Here is a 16,242-nt window from a genome sequence, read left to right as displayed (position 1 = left end):
CATCAGTTTTTAAGGGATGCCAATCTCCATCATTTCTTTATTTTCTCATTTTGAAATCTTGGAGTCATTTTCTATAAGGCCATATCCAAACGACAAGTAACATTCATGTCACACGAGTGCCAAGCAATGGCCATCTCCAACTAGATAGAAACTAACCAATGTTTCTAGATATTCAATGGCATTACCACTGAATTACCACTATCAACATCCAGGAATTACCATTGACCAGAAAATGAATTGGAATATGTATATGGAGAAAGTGAGGACTGCAAATGCTAGAGGTCAGAGTCAAAAAGTGTGGTGCTGGAAAAGTGCAGCTGGTCAGGCAGTATCCAAGGAGCAGGAGAGTCGACATTTCAAGCATAAGCTCTTCATTGGCATAAGCTGCTGACTAAAAGCTTATGCTTGAAACATCGACTTTCCTGCTCCTCAGATGCTGTCTGACCAGCTGTACTTTCCTGCACCACACTCTCTGACTGGAATATCTATATAAATATTGTGGCAATGTGAGCAAGTTAGTTCCTAGGAAATTCTGTGTCGAATAACTCATTATCTGTTTTCCCAATTCCTGTATACAATCTACAAGACTCAAGTCAGAAATGTGTTATGGACCAGGCCAGACTCCCTCAAAATATTTCAAGAAGGTAAGTCTGTACTTGCTTGAATTGGTACAGGTCCAACTGCACTTAAACAGCTCGACTCCGCACAAGACAAAGCATCTGCTTGCTTGGCACACAATGCATTATCTTCAATATTCACTCCCTTCACCACCAAGGTACAAAGCCAGCAGTTCCATCACAAAATGCATTGTGGCAACTCACCCAGACTTCTTCACACTCCCTTCCAGACCTAAGAACTCTAGAATGGGTAGCAGTTCCATGGGACACCACCACTTGCAAGTTCTCCTCCAAGACACATACCATCTTGACTCAGAAATATATCATTTTTCCTTCACTGTTTTGGGCCAGAATCCTGGAAACACCTTCCTCATAGCACAATGGGCTTTCCCACATCCCAAAGAGTGCAGTGATTCAAATATACATGCTGCCTTTAGAGATCGACAATAAATGCAGGCTTTTTTTTAAAGAGTAGCTTAGATTCCCTACAGTGTGGAAACAGGCCCTTTGGCCCAACTTTACCAGGTGATGTCCACAATGCCTTGCATGAATGAAATGAAAAAAGGATTAAAATTCCCAGCACCATGATGTGAAAACATTTAAAAACCTTTGCCCGGTTTCAGTTGCTCTACATATTGACCAGCTTTGTGGGGTCAAGGACCCTGTTGAACCTGGTAGAGTGATGTTGATTCCAGCGCTTTTGCTAAGGTCAGGAGTCCAAATTTGTAGCAGGTAAAATTTCTGCACTATAGAAAGATCTAAGCTGTCAAGGATAAAGAGGAATTTCCTTGAATGGTATTTGTCATTTGGATATTGTCCAATTAAAAATGAGTCCAAGAATTCATAATGGGAAAATAACAAAATGATGGAGATTGGAGTCCCTTAAAAACTGAATTTTTCTAATACTTGATATAGCATGAGATCACAATTAACTGCATTTGTCAAATGTAGTGGGGGTTGCTGAAATCATTCCTATATGATAATTGGCTTATAAATCAAGGCTGCTAAGTTATTAATGGTGCTTGGTTATACCTCGCCCAGTATCATAATTCAAGACACAACCTGTCTCAAATATGACAATATCTGATTAGACAACTGTCATTTTAACAGGTGCTGACAAGTGCAGAACAACATTTTAGAAATTAGTCAGGAATAATTTAATCTCCTGTTCCTTGTCACACTGCGCTCTCTTGTTCATCTTTACAACAGTAGCTCTTTGTTGCTGCAATCTTTCTTTTTCTGATGCTTCTATTCTTGTTCTTTCTACCTCTTGCCACTGTCTGTTCTTGTTTTTTTTCTTGAGCCTATGGAACTCTATTCCACGGAAAACAGTTAAGGCAAAAATAGTCAATGTTTTCAAGGAGTTAGATATAGTCCTTAGGGCTAAAGGGACCAAAGGGAATTGGGAGTAAGCAGGAATGGGGTGATGTGTTAATTATCAATCTTAATCATATTGAATGACAGCACCTCAAAAGGGCCAAATGGCCTACTACAGTTCCAATTTTCTTGAGTTTCTATGTTCAGAGGGAACATCATAATGTTATAACAATACCAAGACCCTTATTGACTACTTTTACTGATATTCGTGCGATTGCTTATAACAGCTTGCAATAAGAGCTTAAGATCTTAAACAAAAATTGGATGAGTCTGCAAATTCAACACCTCTTGCCTATTAAACCTGGTGTTGAACATAACCAAGATTAGAACTGGCTACAAAGACAGGAAATGTAATTGTACCTACCGACCTTCAAAGAGCACAGTCCTATAGACTGCTGTCTTATGCTCTGTTTCAGTCATGGATAAATCACGTGAATGTAATCCATTTCTTAGGTGTGTACATCCCATTCAAGTCTTGTGCTATGGTTGCCATCTGATGGTAATTTATTAGAACTACACAATAAACCATGGATAAAATTAAAAGAATATGCATACCATCAAACAGGATATGAACACTAGTCCAACGAAGAATGCAGCAGGGCATGCCAGGAGCAGCAATAAATATGGTCATCAATCCAGTGAAGCTATAACACAGAATTACTTGCATGTCAAACAGCAGAAGCAGCATAAATCAATGCTAAATGCTTCCACAACCAATTGATCAGATTTTAATACTGCAGTGCTACCACATCTAGCTGTGAGTGGTGATGGACAAATAAATAATTAACAAGAAGAGAAGGTTCCACAAATGTCCTTATAATGGAGTGGTCCAGCACAACGGTGCAAAAGACAAAACTGAAGTTTGGTGCCTGTCTTCAGTCTGAAGTGCCAAATCAATGATCCATCTTAGGTCCCTGACATCAATGTCAATAAATTTGATTCACTCCATCTGTTACTAAATAATGGCTGAAGGCACTAGGTACTGCAAAGGCTATGAAGCATGACATTATTCCATGGTTTGGAGACATCGGTGTTGGACTGGCGTCTACAAAGTTAAAAATCACACAACACCAGGTTATAATCCAACAGGTTTATTTGGAAGCACTAGCTTTTGGAGTGCTGCTCCTTCATCAGGTGATTGTAGACAATAAAATTGTAAGACATAATTTATAGCAAAAGTTTACAGTATGATGTAACTGAAATTATATATTTTAAAAGACCTGGATTGTTTGTTAAGCCTCTCATCTTTTGGAATGACCATATTGGTTTCATGTGTAAATTGAAAAACCTTTTTTTAGATTCTCAAGTGAACTTTAACAATCGGTGTCATGTCGACCCAGATAACATATTGAAGGTGTTTGCTTCCCTGTGTGAGGCTGTCTATGCCCCAATGGTTAGGCTGATTCTAATCTAAAAAATGGATTTACAGAATCTTAGATGAATTCATGCAGTTTGTGAGCAAAGTATAATGTAACTCTGCAAGTACAAATTCACCTCACAAACTTATGTGTATGTCTGCATGTGGGTGGGTGTGTGTGGGCGGGGGGGGGATATTGTGGGGGAGTGTGTTGCGGGGTAATCAGTGTCTGAGAGAGTGTGTGTATGTGAGTGTCAAGGGGTATAAGTCTGTGAGACGGTGTGTGTGGGAATGTATGTGTGAGCGAATCAGGGAGGGTCTGAGTGAGTGAGAGAGAGAGTGTGTGTGTGTGTGTGTATGTATGTATGTGTAGTGTAATGGAGTCACCTGTAGTGTGACATGAACTTAAAGTCCCCGTTGAGGCCATCGTCATGGGTACCGATCAACTATGACTCATCGACCACAGTTCCAACGTACCACAGCAAGGAACTGTAATAACCTCCTCAGGAGACAAACACGAGCTGCAACCAACAGGGTACCCTCCATTGTCCAGTGCTTCCTAGGAGCCGAAAAACTACACCATGTTCTTCGCAGCCTGCAACACATTATCAATGAGGATGAGCACCTTGCCAAGATCTTCCCCACACTTTCACTACTCACCTTTAAACAACCACCAAACCTCAAACAGTTCATTGCAAACTGCCTAGACGCTGCAAGGTGTGTCAAAATGTTGACACGGATACCACCATTACGCATGGGAACACCTCCCACCATGTGCGTGGCAGTACTCCTGCAACTCAGCCAACGTTGTCTATCTCATACGCTGCAAGCAAGGATGTCCTGAGGTATGGTACATTGACGAGGCCAAGCAGAGGCTATGGCAATGGATGACTAGACACCGCACAACAATCAGCAGACAGGAGTGGTCCCTCCCAGTCAGAGAACATTTCAGCAGTTTGGGACATTCGATTTTGGATCTTCAGGTGACCGTCCTCCTAGGCAGAGTTTGGGACAGGCGACAACTAAAAGTGGCCGAGCAGAAGCTGATAGCTAAGTTCGGTACCCATGGGGTTGGCCTCAACCGGGACCTTGGGTTCATGTCACACTACAGGTGACCCCATTGCACTACATACACACACACACACACCCTCTCCCATCCGCTCACACATATACTCTCACACAAACCCTCTCACAGACTTATACCCCTTTATACTCAGATACACCAACTCTCTCAAAGACACTCATAATCCCCCCACTTCCACACACACTCACATGCAGTCATACACATGTACGTTTGTGGGGTGAATTTGTACTTGCAGATTTACATTTTACTTTACTCAAAAACTGCATGAGTCCACGTAAGATTCTGTAAATCCATTTTTTAGATTAGAATCAGTCTGACCATTGTGGCACAGACAGCCTCACAGGGAAACTCACACTTCCAATACATTATCTGGGCTGACATGAACACCAATTGTTAAAGTTTACTTGAGAATATAACTTAAAAAAAAAATTTTTCAATTTACAAATGAAAGAACTGAAACCAATATGGTCATTCTAAAAGATGAGAGACTTAACAAACAATCCAGATCTTTTTCAACATATAATTTTAATTACACCACACTGTAAACTTTTGCTATAAATTCTGTGTCTTACAATCTTATTCTCCATAACCACCTGATGAAGGAGCAGCGCTCTGAAAGCTAGTGCTTCCAAATAAACCTGTTGGATTATTACCTGGTGTTGTGTGATTTTTGACATTATTCCAGCAACAGTACTGAAGACTTGTGCTTCAGATTTAGCTACACCTCTAACCATGTTGTTCCAGTACAGCTACAATACTGAGAGCTGCCCAGTAATGTAAAAAAAAACAGTTTAGGTGTGATCTGTCTATGAAAAGCAGGACAAATCCAACCAAGCCAATTAAACCCCAGTCTACTTTTAATTATCAACAATGTGATTGGAAGGGTCATTGGCAGCACTATCAAGGGCACATCAACAGTCATACCTTGCCAACTTCTCCTGGTGAAAGCATTGCTAATGTTTATGTGTGAAGTATATCTACCTGCACTATATAATTCATGCAGCAAAAAAAATTGTTAGCAATACTTATGGGTAGTTCAAAACTGCAATTAGACAACTCTGCAATGAAGCGTTCCTTAAACTCAGGCTTTCTGCTTGTCTTTGTCAGAGCTGCATTGAGTAGTCTGTGTTGAAGTGGGTTCATGGGTATTATAATAGACCTTTACTTTGCTCCCTCTTCTCTCTGGGCTCAACGGGGGCGTGGAGTGAATGATCAGAGTTCCCATTTCAAATTACAGTGTAGTGACCTCTACTGGAGAATGAGTGAGTGTGCATATTTAATGTGTGTGTATGGGTAACTGTGTTTGAGGAGTTTTGTGGAATGTGAATGTCTATGTATACATGTAAGTATGTGTGTGTTTGTGATTGTATATTTACAAGTGTACATATGTATGTATGCATGTGCATGAGTGTAAACATTAGTGAGATTCAGGCCCTGCTGTAATGCCTCTCGGCTTCTTATCTCCAGTCTCACACAGTCATTCACTGCAATTTACCTGCTCTGCTCTAGACCAACAAAAGAGGACTACCTACAGCTGAGCTAAGCTGCAATTGGCTCAATGTTCATTGGTTAGGGAGTAGAAAGATCAGCAGGGGACTTCCCCTCTGATTGTGGCCCAGAATTATGCTGGAAAGTGCATTTCTTAATCATTGAGAAAGGGCTGCAGTGATTTCCTCCATAGTCTCCTTCATCGTCAAAGAGCATAGCAACACTATTAAAGCTCAGCATTATAGAATGGTTAGATGGGAAAAATAATGGAGGCAGTTGGGGCTTGTGTTACAGTATCTCAGTGAAACAGATCCAAGAAAATTAATGGATGAAGACAGAGAACATGTCAAAGCATAGAACATACGTAGGTTTATAATGTAACATTGTCCTTAACAACCTTGAAAACACAGTCACATATCAGTTGTTTGGTTCCTCAGTTGTTAAGTGAAGTGCTAAACAAAGTTTACGGCGACTCTCACCTTCTTTCCCAGGAGAATGTCAAACAGTCTGGATCTCACCAGACTAAGTCAAATATAATTCTTGCCCTTCTAACTCGCTGCTGCTTTCTCCTTTATTGTTGTTAGTAATTTCATCAGAGTTCGCGTTATGAAAAATCACTGAATGGAGGGGAACTTGCAGGTGGTGGTATTCCCGTACATCTGCGGACCTTATCCTTCAAGCTGGAATTGGTTGTGGTTTAGAAGGTGTTCTCTGAAAATCTTTGGTGAATTTTTGCAGTGCATCTTATAGATAGTACACACTGCTGCTGTTGAGTGTTAGTGGTGGAGCAAGTGTATGTTCATGGATGTGGTGCCAATCAAGCAGATCGCTTTGTTCTGGATGGTATCAAACTTCTTGAGTGTTGCTTGGAGCTGCACCCATCCAGGAAAGTGGGAAGTATTCCATCACACTCCTGACTTGTGCTTTATAAATGTTAGGCAGGCTTTGGAGTGTCAAGAGGTGAGTTACTCGCCATAGTGTACCTAGGATCAGACCTGCTTCTGCAGCCATTGTATTTATCTGATAAGTCCAGTTCAGTTTCTGGTCAATGGTAACTCCCAGGATGTTGACAGGAGGAGATTCATTGTCGTGAAAGAGCTGATGCTGACACTCACAGATAGAAAAAATGCTAAATGTTGCTTGAAATGACCAGGCCGTTTCTTAGGAAGAATAATACAAACATTTTCAGCCAATCACTTCTCACAAATTATCCACTAGAAGTGGTCTCGTGGCTGGAAAGGGTTGACATTGGTTGTAGGAAAATAGCAGGTGATGTAAAATCTCATTACTAAAGTTAACGTGCTTTATACTCAATGAATCCTATGTAGTGAGCACCGAAAATGCAAACTCTGTATCATCACTTGAAATGATCTGAAACATACTGACTGTCTTAGAACATAGAAGGATACAGCGCAGTACAGACCCTTCGGCCCTCGATGTTGCGCCGACCGAATCCTACCTAACCTATACTAGCCCAATAACTTCCAAATGCCTATCCAATGCCCGCTTAAATGACCATAAAGAAGGAGAGTTCACCACTGATACGGGCAGGGCATTCCATGAACTCACAACCCGCTGTGTGAAGAATCTACCCCTAACATCTGTCCTATACCTACCACCCCTTAATTTAAAGCTATGTCCCCTAGTAACACCTGACTCCATTAGCGGTAAAAGGTTCTTAGTATCTACCCTATCTAAACCCCTAATCATCTTATACACTTCTATCAGATCTCCCCTAAACCTTCTCTTCTCCAATGAGAACAGCCCCAAGTGCCTCAGCCTTTCCTCATAAGATTTTCCTACCATTCCAGGCAACATCCTGGTAAACCTCCTCTGCACTCGTTCTAAAGCTTCCACATCCTTCCTATAGTATGGCGACCAAAACTGCACACAATGATGAAGGGCTTTTGCCTGAAACGTCGATTTTTCCTTCTCCTCAGATGCTGCCCGACCTGCTGTGCTTCTCCAGCACCAAACTCTTGACTCTGATCGCCAGCATCTGCAGTCCTCACTTTCGCCTATCTACATACTGTATCAGGAAACTCTCCTGCACACATTGGACAAAAACTGACCCATTTAAAGTACTTGAACCATAGCAGTCAATATTTTGAAAGTTAAAGTCCCTCATAACAACTACCCTATTACTTTTGCTCCTCTCCAGAATCTCTGGAACCTTTCAGAGACATCTCAAAAACCCCCATTACTGTGATCTCTCCTTTCCTGTTTCTAACCTCAGCCCATACTATCTCCGTAGATGAGTCCTCAAACATCCTTTCTGCCACCGTAATATTGTCCTTGACAAATAATGCCACGCCCTCCCCCTCTTTTACCACCTTTCCTGTTCTTACTGAAACATCTAAAGCCCAGAACCTGCAACAACCATTCCTGTCCTGTTCTCTCCATGTCTCTGAAATGGCAGGAACATTAAAGTCCCAGGTACCAACCCATGCCGCAAGTTCAGTCTGTAGTCTTGTTGGCTACATTCAATCAATACTCAGTAGGAAACTGACAACAATGATTTTTGTGCATGTGGGTATTCTGTGACTGGAATCCTGTTTTATCCACCTTCACAGTAGTATAAGGCAGCAGTGAAAGTGGAAGAAAATATAATTTACCCTTCAGTGTAGGAATTACACAAAATGTTATAATTGCTGCGGTGCCAACCACTACCAACTTGTCAAGGAATTGTTTAATACCACCATCCTCTATGGGATGGAAGCAATCATCCCAACATCCACAAACAAAGCAGCATTAGAACATTATTTCAATGAGCCACTACACACTGCACCACAGATAAACTACGAAAAGCAGAGGAAAATCACCTTTCCAGTGTATTTAAAAAGAACGGGTACCCAATGATCACAGTCCACCAATTACTCAGCAAAAAACCCAAACAAGCAGACAAAACACATCCAGAAACCCCAACTACTCTCCCCTACATCAAAGACATATTGGAAGTAACTGTCAGACTAGCCCACAAACTCACCAACACACTAAACAGCAGCTAATGAACTTGAAAGATCCTATGCAGACAACAAGCATAACTAATGTTATTTACAAAATACCTTGCAATTACTGTAACAAACACTACATTGGACAAACAGGCAGAAAACTAGCCACCAGGATACATGAACATCAACTCACCACAAAAAGACATGACTCACTCTTACTAGCATGTTTACATACAGATGAGGAAGGACACCAATTCGACTGGGCCAACACATTTATCCTAGGCGTTTGTCTACACCTGCATCTCTTATTCGCAGTGAATAAAGAGAAGAGAAAAAAATATATAAGTACATGAGTAGGAAAGGTTCAGAGAAATATATTTCTGGAGTAGGTAGGTGGGACTAGTTTATTTGGGGGATTAGGTTTGATGTGGACTGGTTGAACTGAAGGATCTGGTTCCATGCTGTAATACTGTATGACTCTATAAGATAAGCTCAATGGTCAACAGGGTTAAAATTAGTTGTTGAATTGCTTATCCACTGTATTGAACAAAAATCCAGGTAAACTGCACAGGGTGTTTGAAGGAGGAGAAGGAGGGTAATTTTTTTTTAGAAGAGCTGCATCAGTAAATCAGTAAGATTTTTTTTATTGAAAGCAGAGTTGGAAAAATGCAGGGAAGATTTATAAAATCTAATTTAGTTCTGTTTCTATTAGTTTTAGAAATTTAATATCAAGATAATCAAAATGACACCAGTCTATGGTGACCAGTTTCATCATTGAATTAATTGGTCAAGTATAGGAATCACAATTTAAATTTATGTCTCATATTAAACATGGAGGTTGTGAATATTATCTCCAGAATGTTACTTTGTTTTCAATTCTAGGGATTACCATTTATCTCCAAAATTAGATTGATGTGCGTGCACATTTCCGGTGTTGGACTATATTTTGAAGGGGGCATTCAACTTAGCTGATTCTCGTCCTGAACCTCAGTGAGGACCAATGTTGTCACACATTTCCACTTCACCTAAGAAGGTTCTGACTGAAATCTGCCACCTGTTACAGCCGCAATGACAATCTCAGATGCAAGGTGGTAATAGCACTGCCAGTAGTTGTGAAGGTGACTGTGGGCATAAAAGCTGGCCTCCTTCCAGGTTGGATCTGGTGATATTTGCAACATCTCCCAGACCACCATCCATGTTGCTCAAGAGAGATCATGGAATCTTGATATTCCAAGGCAGCTAAGTACAAGCTAGCAGGTGGAATGAGTACATGGCTTCAAGAAAATTGCCATTATCTTCATGGTGCAGACTTTTACTGACTGTGCAGAATGCTGTGATAATGCTGTGATCAAATGGAACCAAATGATATGCCACTTCTCAGTGATCAGCTGGTATGTGAGCACACATGTAGGTGACTGGTTGGTATCCTGGTAGCAGTTATGATACTATCCTTCTGCACCGTCTGCTCTGTTATCTGCATTTGAGCTATCACGAAAAACAAAAAGTATGGCTATTTACTGAATAGGGATATTCATTAACCATGTGGCAATGAACCTAGTGTACAATTTACTCACGTATGAGACGTATATGAGCAAAGGTCAGGATTTATTCCAAAGCCTAATAGTGCTTGAAAGAATGCAGTGGGCTGATTTCTTCATTTGCAGTTTATGTGGTGTAGGTACACCCATAGTGCCGCTAGGGAGGGATTTACAGGTATTAACAGTCATACTGACACACAAACATGATCGAGCAGACCATAAGGGTGCTTAAGAATGCTTCCAGAGTCTGCAATGCAGAGTAATTAAGAGCAAATTCACAAGGCTGCTCTGCCATTCAATACAATTATGGCTCGTTTTCTGCCTAAACCTCAAACTCCTGTCTTCTCTTAAAATCTTTCCGTTCTCTCAGAGACCCATAATTTCAGCATCTCACCCTTAATTATTCTGAATGATGGAGCATCCGCTGACCTCTGACACAGAAAATTCCAAAGACTCAAGAGCCTCAGAGAGAAGAGTTTTTTTCTTCTTGTGACTATGCTGCCAGGCCCAAGATTCTCCAGCGAGGGAAAAGTCCATAGAATATCGGCCCAACCTACCTTCTGCATTACTCAGTTGAGCCATTTGCAAGTTTCTGCACACTGGGTGACTTTAATATCATAAGGTCAACAGCCGTTGCTAACTTGTGACTAATTGAGGAACAGGAGGAGGAGGAAGAGAAAGCAGAAAAAGTAGAAAAAGATAGAAATCACCACAGCCCTTTCTTGCAGCATTGATTTTCAAAATCCATGATGCAACCAATACCTTGAACTTTCATGCACTGAAATAGCATTAAAAAATTGCCTAAACATTGACTAACCAGGGCCACGGCAATCATCTGGCCATGCAACTTGGTCAAGTTTCATCACAACAACATGGAATAAACAAAAGACTGGTTGAACTGAAATTAACATTTTATCTAAAGGCAAAGAATGAAATTAACCCCTCCCATGGAGGTGTAAAGAGACCCAAATTTTCTCTTTTGATTTACATCTTTATGAGAATGTTCATGTGTTGGAGATGACAATATCACAAGCAAGTATCAAGCTTGGGGCCAAAACATTTAGATATAGAAATGGACTGACAAGCTTGTATTTCAAGAAGTTCACTTTTTGCAGAAGCAGAAGTGATGAAACAAAGGATGTGAAATTGAACACAAGCTAGCAACTCTCTCTCGATGTCTCTGAAGTAAAAAAGGTGCCCAGTAACAATACAGATTAAAAGGAGACATGAGAATACTCAGAACTTTATAGATATCTGCAAGTTTTGCTACTGTTGATAGTTTAAGACATTAACTAAATAACTACTAAAATCCTATGTCACAAGGACACCCACAAGATTCCAAATTATATTTTTTAATCATCAATTTTACACTTAATACCATCACTTTTCAACTTTGTATGAGTCCATGTGTGTGTGCGCGTTTGTGGATTGAGTGTGTGTGAGATTGCTCAAACCTATAAGCTTGATGTTATGTTTTTATTATTTTTCTAGGAATTAGCAGGTAATAAGCATTTCCTTATACTCAAGAAAATCTTGTGTTTGGCTCCTGACTGCTATAGTAGAAATTGATTAGCTACATTTTAATTGAAGAAAGATTCAGCCCTGTGATAAAAACATTACTATTCTTTATTATTGTCATTACTTAGGTTTTATTGGGGCACAGGGTACGAAAGTGCAGTAAAAAGTATATGATGTCACCACATATATACCAAATAAGTACAAAATTTTAGTTTAAAAAGGTGGAAAAATAAAGAAATAAGTTAAAAAGTTCAGCACTATAGTTTTCTTAGTAGAAAAATAAAGATATAAAATTAAGAAGTCAAACATTACAGTCCTTTCTTAAAGAAATGGGCCTGCAGATGCTCCAAACTGGGCACTCCCCAGAAAGGCTCGTTCTCCCCCGAGCTGGGCATATTTTCATCCGCGCTCGGCTGAGATCCATTGCACTCGCCAAGTGCCTTTGTGCTAGACACCGTTGCAGATCTCCCTCAGGCACACCAGGCTTTGCCTCTGCTTGTTAGGCTTTGGCAGGCAACCACTGCTGTGGCCATCCTTTGTGACCACCCACTGTTGCTGCCATCACCTTGTTGCTGACCGCCACTGCCATGCTCCATTGCCGGGTTAGCCACCTCACGGTATAGTCCTGTTCTGATACTGCTCCGGACACCAATGAGACTGTGATGCAACGGACTGCAACCAGCTGCCCATTGGCCAACTGTCAAAGTCCCCCAGCCGTTGCCTTCACTGTCACTGCCTTCACAGCCAAGAACTAAAGAACTAAAAGAAATGAAGGGAAAAACAGCAAGAAAAAAAGAGAGAAGAAAGAAAATTGGACAGAGTGGACAAGTTCCGGTGAGGAGCCCTACTCCACTGCCAACTTGAAGAGAACATAAATCATTGTTGCAGACAATAGGTTTTTTTTGATTAGATTAGATTAGACTTACAATGTGGAAACAGGCCCTTCGGCCCAACAAGTCCACACCGAACCACCGAAGCGCAACCCACCCATACCCCTACATTTACCCCTACCTAACACTATTGGCAATTTAGCATGGCCAATTCACCTGACCCGCACATCTTTGGACTGTGGGAGGAAACCGGAGCACCCGGAGGAAACCCACGCAGACACGGGGAGAACGTGCAAACTCCACACAGTCAGTTGCCTGAGTCAGGAATTGAACCCGGGTCTCAGGCGCTGTGAGGCAGCAGTGCTAACCACTGTGCCACCGTGCCGCCCGCACGGTTGAGAAGAGGTGAACCAATCCACCCTTCCGCACTTGGTCATAAGACAGGGCAATGATTAATTTTTCGAACTGTAGTAACAATGAACACAATTTCATTTCCCCAAATGTCAACAATTTCAGATCTAATGTGCTACCTGTTTCAGACCATCACTATGTCCATTAAGCCACAAAGCTGAAATAAAATCACTGTGAAACAAACATTCCCAAACAAATTTATAAATCACACGCTGCAGTATTGCATATGTATGCTGTTTGATTGTCATTCTCTTTGAACGTTGTTGGAAGTATATTTGTGTCCAGGCAAGATGTCCTGGTTTCTGGCCCAACTAGTGTAAGAGACACAATGGGATTTTTCCACTGACCTGCCGTGGAGGCAGGGGGAGGAATTCTAAAATAGTAGCATGCTGTGTGGTTGTGGGTGTTCCCTCTGTGGTGCAGGTGCATTTTCGTCATTTGGGTGTGGCCAACTCTGAGTTTCAGATTTCTTCATACCACAAGAGGAAAAGCCAGTCTGGCATCGTTTACAACCAGTGATTTTCATACAGTGGACTCTGCTGAAACTACTAACAACAATGAAGGAGAAAGCTGCAGCGAGATAGATGAGCAAGAATTATATTTGGATTAGCCTGGTGAGGCCCAGACTGTTTGACATTCTCCTGGGAAAGAAGGTGAGAGTTGCTGTAAACTTTGTTTAACACTTCACTTAACAACTGAGTAACCAAACAACTGAAATGTGACTGTGTTTTCAAGGTAGTTAAGGACAACATTACATTATAATTCCTAGGTTCTCTGCGCTTTGAAATGTTCTCTGTCTTCATCCATTGATTTTCTTTCTATCTGTTTCACTGGGAAACCATTATACTCACCCTAACTGCCTCCAGTATTTTTCCCATCTAACGATTCCATAAAGATGAATTTTAAGCGTCTGTGCTATTTGACATTGGAGGGAATCACTGCAGCCCTTTCTCAATGACCACGAAATGCACTTTCTAAAAATTATGGTGAAAATTAGAGATGAAAATCCTCACTCAGATTCTGCTTCATAAATGAGGAACATTGAAGCCAAATGCAGCTTAATTTAATTATAAACAGTCTTTTTTATTTGCTTTAGATAGTGTGGAATGATTTGTTTGAGACTGTAGAGGAGGAATAAGACATTATGACTAGGCCTGAATCTCAACAATGTCTGCCTACACGTTTCACATTTGTACAAACAATTTCATATTCACACATAAAAATATATATATGTATACACACAGACACACACACACGTATGCATGCACATTTGCTCCTACAATCATATGCATACCTGCAGATATATAGAGATGATTGCATATGGATACACACTCATTTTCCAGCAGAGGTCACTATGTTGCAATTAAAAATGGGATTTCTGATAAATACTTTTCCCTCTCTTCAGCCCAGGGAGAGAAGGAGAGTGAAAGTAATACCCTAGAACCTGCTTCGGCTTAGGCTACTCAAAGCAGCCCTGACAAAGAACACAAGCAAAGAGCCTAGCTTTAGATAGTGTTTTAAAGAAGAGTTGTCTAAGTGCAATCTCCAGTTTGCCGAAGACATGCCCTGTCAACTCAGTTGCTGCATAAATTATACGCAATAACAGACAAATACACTTACTTAATCAGTAGTAAAACTTTCATGATGTGAAATTAGCAGCTAAAGCTGCTGAACAGGAAATATTCTGTAATCTCAAAAGCTGTGATAGAATTGGGTTACAGATCAAAGTGGGTAGAGGAGAATTAATGGCTGTTGGGAATCAAAGGATCATAAGTTAAATAATTTCACGGAGGCCAGTATCCCTTCACCAAGTCACTCTTTGTTTACACATGCATAGGAATGCACTGGTCTGGCTTCTTCAAAGACAGCTGTCAGACTGAGCAAAACCTCTGACATTCCTGTCCTTATTGGTCAACCAGGGTTCCCTGATTGGACCAGATGAACAGCTCCAATCAGGGAACTCATATTCAATGAGGTCCACATGACTGATCTTGTTACACTCACTACACCCCTTCCCCCTTTGAGTCTGAAGACATAGGCAGGTTATGTATGAACTTTCCATAATATTTCACCAAGCCAAGGAAAGACTAAGGTCTGGGACAGACACGGGAGGCAGGGACCTTTGATTGCCATCACTTTATCTTCCAATGAGTGTAACCCAGTCTTGTCAACTCTGTAGTCCCAAGTAGATCACTTGGAGTGCCTGAGACACTCATATTTCCCTTCTAAGGCCTGGCAGAAACATTTAAGGACTATGTGCAAGTTCCCTATGTGCTCCTTATTAACCTTCCCTGTTATTAGCATGTCATCTAGCTAAATGGTGACCCGGAGTATGTGTTATAAAACATTCTCCATCATCTGCTAAAAGTTTCACAGGTTGATGATATCCCAGTTGGAAGTCTCACATATTAGTACAAACCCTTATGAGTATTAATTGTAGCATACTTCTGGGAACCCTCATCTAACTGCAGTGGTGGGTAAGCACGGCTCATGTCTAGCTTCATGAAGGACAGCACTCCTCTCATTGCATACAAATCCTCAATGAGAGGGATTGGGTATTTATTCAGCTGTGAAAAGTGGTTTACTGTCCAACTGAAATTCCAACAAAGCCAAACCAACGCAACTGGCTTTACAATCAGCACAACTGATGCTGCCCATTCCGCAGACTGGACTGGATTGAAGACTCCTTTGCATTCCAGTCTTTAATTCTGCCTCTACTTTTGCCCCCAAGGCAAATAGCGCTGGGTGGGCCTTGCAGAACCCTGGAATTGCTTCCTGGTCAACATGCAAGGTGGCCTTGTCTCCTTTGATAGTCCCTAGATCTTCCTGAAAACCTTCCGGGTATGTAATTAGGACTTCACCCAGGCAACTACTTTTGAATTGGAAAATGTTGAACCAATTGAGGTGAATCTTTCTCAACTGAAGTTGCACCATCAGGCTTGGGCTGAGCTTTTTATCATAGTCAGTGGTAACTGAACCAGATGCATCTCATAAGAGACCAAAACCAAAGTTGTACAATTAATCTGTAAAGGTTCCCTTAAATAGGCTCTTAGTCAAGCCAAGGTCTTAGA

At 41.1% G+C, this 16,242-nt stretch overlaps 2 protein-coding genes across 2 annotated transcripts in view; one reads left to right on the top strand and one right to left on the bottom strand.

Moving 5' to 3' along the window:
• LOC132824418 (cytosolic 5'-nucleotidase 1A-like) overlaps nt 1–16,242 on the bottom strand; it is a 112,696-nt gene that overhangs the window by 77,819 nt on the left and 18,635 nt on the right. The gene's annotated exons all lie outside the window — the stretch shown is intronic.
• Nucleotides 13,640–16,242, top strand: part of syt8 (synaptotagmin VIII) — a 73,587-nt gene continuing 70,984 nt past the window's right edge. Inside the window, exon 1 of the mRNA XM_060838864.1 lies at nt 13,640–13,824. The gene's annotated coding sequence lies outside the window, so the exon portion shown is untranslated. The remainder of the gene's footprint in view (nt 13,825–16,242) is intronic.

The sequence above is a fragment of the Hemiscyllium ocellatum genome, chromosome 18 (assembly GCF_020745735.1).
Source record: "Hemiscyllium ocellatum isolate sHemOce1 chromosome 18, sHemOce1.pat.X.cur, whole genome shotgun sequence".
In the NCBI taxonomy this organism is placed as follows: Eukaryota; Metazoa; Chordata; class Chondrichthyes; order Orectolobiformes; family Hemiscylliidae; genus Hemiscyllium; species Hemiscyllium ocellatum.
The sequence above is the reverse complement of the archived record's forward strand: the minus strand, read 5'-3'. Positions and strand labels throughout refer to the sequence as shown.